This window comes from Lissotriton vulgaris, chromosome 5 (assembly GCF_964263255.1).
Source record: "Lissotriton vulgaris chromosome 5, aLisVul1.2, whole genome shotgun sequence".
Classification (NCBI taxonomy): Eukaryota; Metazoa; Chordata; class Amphibia; order Caudata; family Salamandridae; genus Lissotriton; species Lissotriton vulgaris.
Window position 1 is genome coordinate 1,564,755,825 of NC_141693.1, and position 5,976 is coordinate 1,564,761,800.

Below are 5,976 nucleotides of genomic sequence, written 5' to 3' on the forward strand. Positions count from 1 at the left end.
GTTTTCTTAATGCAAGGTCACCTCAGTGGCTCCATATTTATCTTTTCTTTCTCCCTGCTGTCCTGTTTCTCTCTAAGGCCTGTTTCAAATTAATTTACTATTTTTGTTTCCAACTCTACTTTTGGGAGGCGCCCTCTTCATTCTGTGCTATACCATTTTCTAATGTTACTCCTAAACCTTCCTCTCTTCTTTATTTCTAAATTCAACTTGTGTTGTTTCTGGGACATGCAAACTATAATATTACCACCCCCTGCTTAGTGTGTAACCTTGACCAAAGAGTCATCATATTTGAATATTCAAATAGAGCGATGATCAGCACTAAGCGCTGGATATAACATGGTCTCTCCTGAGTATTCTTCAACAATAAAGCGACACCCCTCAGGTCCTCAGATGGGGAGAGTAGAAATGCATTTTTGCATTGCTTCAAATTTTCTGTTGTGAGTAAAGTGCATGTGGCTGAAAGTATTACTTGTGTGGATATGGGTTTCTGATGTGCTCTGACCCCGTTTTCTGTGCATTTTCCCTGAAGGTTCACAGGCTGGCGTCGTGTTGACCCAGAGAGGTTCCCACTTGGTTGAACCAGGAGCCTCGGTCCTTCTGGAGTGCCTGGTCTCTGGGTATGATATTAATACTGCTCATCTGAACTGGATGCTGCAAACTCCGGCAGGCACTTTCGCTTCTGTTGCAGGCTTTAGGACAGGTTACCAAGTCGAGGTGTCCAGTGGCTACCAGGGAAGGGATGCTCCGTCCACAAGCGGCAACACTGGGCAACTGAAGATTGACAGGGTGACGGAGGCCGAAAACTGGACGTTACTACTGTGCGAGGCGGTCACAGTCACTTTTCCCGATAACAGTCTGCATGCAAAAGACGGAGTGAAGTGTTTCAATTACAACACACGATGTATTGCATCAAGGAGCAGCCGTCGGGCATGCGTTGACACACAGCTTTCTTAGTCATGTTTCAAGAAAAAATGAAAGGGTTCCCCTCCCCCCCCCCTCCCCTCCCTCCCCCACCCCTCCCTCCCCCTCCCTCCCCATTCACCTGGTGTTCCTCTAAGAGACGGTTAGATTTGGTTCAACTATAATAGCGCGCTATATGTGTATGTCACGATAATTTATTTTCCCATAAAAAATATGTTTCATGTTATAATTAATATTTGCATTTTTTACAAAGGGATGAAAAGATCTCCCTGCAGGGTCGAGCCAGCCAGGAGTCGAACCTGGAATCTTCTGCTCCGTAGGCAGACGCGTTATCCATTGCGCCACTGGCCCGCTGCTCTCTACAATGCACGGGGCGGAGTCTGTAAAGTAAAGGGCGGAGTAGTAGACCAGCGCATGTGCGCTCTGGTATATGGACGGCAGTGTGCACGCTAGAGAGGTTTAATAAGCTAGAGAAATGATAGCTCTTTCACATTAAGTAGTGAAGAGTCAAATACTGAGGTGTATGAAGGGATCACTTAAGGAACTCACCGTATGCACAGGCAATAAAAGTCACAACAACTTTAACAGCCACTGCTCTCTTGGGCAAAGAGTGGTGATGTCACTTTGTATGTTTTGTCCCCTGCTCTGATTGGATCAAAGTATTTTCGATTTGGTCAGGCAGCCATTCAGAACTCCCGAGTCACGAATTAACTACTTCTTTTCCGCTGCAGTGCAAGTGCACAGGGCGGTGTGGCGGGAAATACAACTGTTTGCGCACATTATACATCGCAACCGGAAAGACCGACTGTTCCGCAGACACAATACATTTGTGATTTATTTTTCTAGAACCGTGGCCAATGGCCATGCAATAGTATCGCAGATGCCACTTTATTTTGACCAGTTTAAATGGAAAAAGTCACTAGCAGCTGCATCCGTGACAGCCATTATGAAGGTCCGCACCTTCGAGACCACGCTTGTAAAGGTGCTTTTTTTAAAAAATTCACTAGCATTTATTGTTCGATGAAAATATTGGGTCCTTTGGCAAATCGACAGTTGTCTGTTTTACAGTTAAAACAGACCTCTCGAGAAACTCAGAATGGCCCACTTTAAAAACTAAATATTGGCGTTAAATTCCTAGTATATAACTTAATTCAAATGCGTACCTGTTTATGTAACGAAGTTTACAGATCAGTTTATTATAAAACCAGACAGGACGGAACTTCATGGTCTAACAGGCGTGATGTAGTTTCTTATAATGTTTATAGATCATTTTCAAGTTTATATTAAAAGTTAAAAAGTAAAAAGATACCGAGCCAGCCAGGAGTCGAACCTGGAATCTTCTGCTCCGTAGGCAGACGCGTTATCCATTGCGCCACTGGCCCGCTGTGGGTCATGTGATTTGAGCAAAATAATGGCCAAATCACGAGAGGTGCTATGAGCTCGTGTGACAGATGGTAAGGATGTAGCGGTGCACTCTACAATAGACAAGCATTTGCAATGCAATAGGTCTCGCATTTACGCGAGTTTGAGCTATTGACATTGCAAATAACAAAGCCTTTTATTTATGTTTTCGGTTCCAAAAACATAAATAAAAGGCATTGACATTTACAATGCCAATAGCTTAAACTCGTGTAAATGCGAGACCTATTGCATTGCAAATGCTTGTTTTTGTATCTTGGTGGGAAAACAATGCAATTTGTTTTGATAACGTAGTGCAAATGAAAACGGATTTACTAAGGAGTTTCCTCACTTGGTAAAATGTAATCTTCCATATTTATATCATGGATTATATTTGATGGAGAAAGTGTTTTATTTTAGGGCAGGGTGGTGTTGCTGTCCAGGAGGGCAGGATGACACTCACCTTTCTCCCTGTAAGACCTTACAGCTCTGTGCATCTCTCCTCACAGTATGAGCTCCCAGTGACACATCGAACTAGAGGGTGGGCCACTGATGTATACTCACTTTACACCTCGCTTGTGTCTCCACACTCTCTGTAGGCTGCATGCGGTGCACGAGCCAGGGCAGAACGAGCAGTGCCACAGGGAAGGGGGGTCCCCAGCAGGGGTGAGAATGACCTCGGCCCGGCCCTCTAAGACTCACAGTTCTGTTTGTCCCTCTTCAGAGCACGAGCTACCAGTAACACGTTCGGAGCTCACCTTTCGGTAGAGAAAGGAGAGTAAAAAGCTAAAAAGAAATCTTCATTTCCAATATAGTTAATAGCAGATTAAAGTTGAACAAGATACCATGCGCTTGAACAGGGAATTGAACCCTGGACCCTTAGCTTATAGTCTGATGCTCTACCGACGGAGCTATCAGGGCTTGAAGCTCATGCTGTCACGGTCCTCTTTAAGCATTTTTCACGTGTCAGGACCATTTAAGCTGCATGTTATAGAAGAAAGGGAGATGCATTATATCTGGGTGAACAAACATATTCAAAAGCTCTAATGGTCTCGGAATTTTCTGATGTAACTGCTGCCTCATGCCTCGTTATATTGATAGTAAATAGAAGTTTTAAACAAGTGGTAATATTCATGACTTCAGACTCACAGTTAGTGGGAAATGGGTCTGGAGAGCAATAGCAATAATCTGTAGTCTTTTTCACCATTCCTCAAGCGATAAAGATGTTAACTCAGGCTGAATTGTGGAGATTTATCGGAGGGGAGGGGGAAGGGTTAGCGATATGAATTGCAAAATAGTTCCTCAGATGGACAACATATTAACAAGAAGGGATGATTTGGGTCCAATACTGAGAGTAGACCTGTCCGTGTTTTGCATCTTTTGGGATCTGATCCTGGGAATCTACGTTTGGGAATAACTAAAAATAACAACAGGGTACACTTGGATTGAACGAACTGTTCGAGCGATTTAAGTATATTTACAATAAACTGCTGGTCACATAAAATTTCACAAGGGCCCTGTACACACCGCGAAGGCTGAGGTGGGTGCTGATGGGAGTTTGTGGTCACAGCTCCTGGAGGCCGCTTTTGGTAGCTGTGCAGAATGATAGAACCGATAGTAGAAGTCAAAGGCGCTTGTCCCCGCACAGTTTAGAAAGCAGGGCATCGCAGCGCTATGGACGTCTGTGTCGACATCACACATGCAAGGCAGCTGCTTCTGCCTGGCCAGTGACTGCTTTGTTTTTTTCAGATACCATAATATTGGGGAATATGGGGATCGACACCGACACTGACACCGAAATAGTGTGAAAAAGGCCGCTTTTATTGAAACAGGTGCACATCACAATTACAAGGCCCTTGGCCTAATGCCTAACAAAACTACAACCTCACTATACAAGCTGTTACCTATGTTACGCTACCCCCACCCCTAAGGTTCTCCCACACAACATTAAAAACCTGCCATTCAGTACCACCTACTGTGACCTTTCAGTTTTGACCTTTGAACGTTACCCTTGGAGTGACCTTCCAGCCTTTCCCTTTGAAATTTGACCTTTGAACTTTGAACTTTGACTTTTGAACCTTTGGTGTGACCTTTTAACCTTTCCCTTTGAACTTTGAACTTTACCATTTTACCTTTGACCTTTCAACCTTAACCTTTACGACTATTAACCTGCCACTAACCTAATTTCCTAAAGCCTCTTAAAGATCCTACCTCGTGAACTTATCTGCCCGTACCCTTTCAGCCTGGATTGCCTCACTCAATAACAAATAAACTTGGCAAAAACATGTACACATGAGTGCCAACCGCCACCCAGAAAAAAGGGGGGGGGGGTAAACTCCCCTTTTTTCTGCCCCCCAAAAACGGGGAACCAATCGAAACTCTGCAAAAGAAACCTGCACCGAACACTCCGATCCGACGTGAAAAGGGAACCACTAAAAACCTTAAAAACCATGCTACGATTTAGGAATAATGCAAGCCACATGAGCATCGAAAAAAGAAGTCCTGGCAGCACAAAACCCTTCCAAGTCTTCCAATTGCCAAGTGTACAGACCCAACCGATGTCCCAAATGGCCAGTCCACAACCCACCTGGCCGCCGCTCAACCGATGGAATGACTCACCTGAACGTAAAATCCTAACAACTTATCTTAAGAGGGTAGCAGATACCTCGCCCCCAGGCCTCCCTCTCCTCACAAAGCCATGTGCCAAAAAATATGTAGAGAAAATGAAGTATCTAGAAACACTCCCCCCCTGACCAGAACACATTGCTAACAACAGTACATGCCCGACTCCCTAATATCTAATGCCTGCTATGCCCGAACCCATGGGCAGCCTTCCCATACCCTGAGAGCCAGCAAACCCCACTGCAACGTGGGTAACCTGGGACCAATTCACCCCTTTGCCACCCCAATGAGCCAGAACAAACCCCTGCCCAGAGAAAACTTACACACAGGGAAGAGCCACACGTCCCAGAGCCCAAGCCAACAAAAAACTACATACCTGCGAACTGAAGCCCCACCTAACCCTCTCCAGACATATGAACAAGTCTAAGAAAAACCCACTGCCAGGAGACACCTAGGTGAAAAATATGACCTAAGAGCTCGGATACCCAAAAGGCCCCAGAAGAAAACAAGCCTGTTCATAAAACAAGCGTACTTCAAAAACCCTCCCTGCAAAATACAGGCAACGCCCTAAAACTGAAAAATATCCCCTGATCACCCCATGACTCCTCCCGCTGACAAACACCTCCCATAAATTGTCCCAGGCCAGAGAAAGAACTGCGCAAGTAGGAGCTGACAAAAACCTACCACCAGCTGGAAGACCCTGCGTTATGTACATACCAAAGCTGTTCCGGTATTGCGGTCGGAATCCTAACCACCTAAATGGCCAGACACAGAAAAACCCCTCCACTGCAAATGAAACTAAGCAGCAGCAAAATTCCCAGTTCACACCAGGGATAAAAAATGCCCAGAACGCCAAATGAAGCCTAAAGCAGCCAAGAACAAACCTGCAACCAAATCACAAACTGCACAACCCTAGCCGCATGCTTGTAGAGAATTTCCACTGCTGCCAAGATGTAAATCCTGAACCAAAGATTCTAATGTGCCGCTTCCACACCCCTCGGCGACAAAGCCACCTGCACAGGAAAAAAGGCTCAA

At 45.1% G+C, this 5,976-nt stretch overlaps 2 non-coding genes across 2 annotated transcripts; both read right to left on the reverse strand.

Moving 5' to 3' along the window:
- Positions 1 to 1,199: 1,199 nt before the first annotated feature.
- Positions 1,200 to 1,272, reverse strand: TRNAR-ACG (transfer RNA arginine (anticodon ACG)). The gene has a single exon. It is a non-coding gene; the product is annotated as a tRNA-Arg (tRNA).
- A 958-nt stretch (positions 1,273 to 2,230) lies between these two features.
- TRNAR-ACG (transfer RNA arginine (anticodon ACG)) lies at positions 2,231 to 2,303 on the reverse strand. The gene has a single exon. It is a non-coding gene; the product is annotated as a tRNA-Arg (tRNA).
- Positions 2,304 to 5,976: the final 3,673 nt, after the last annotated feature.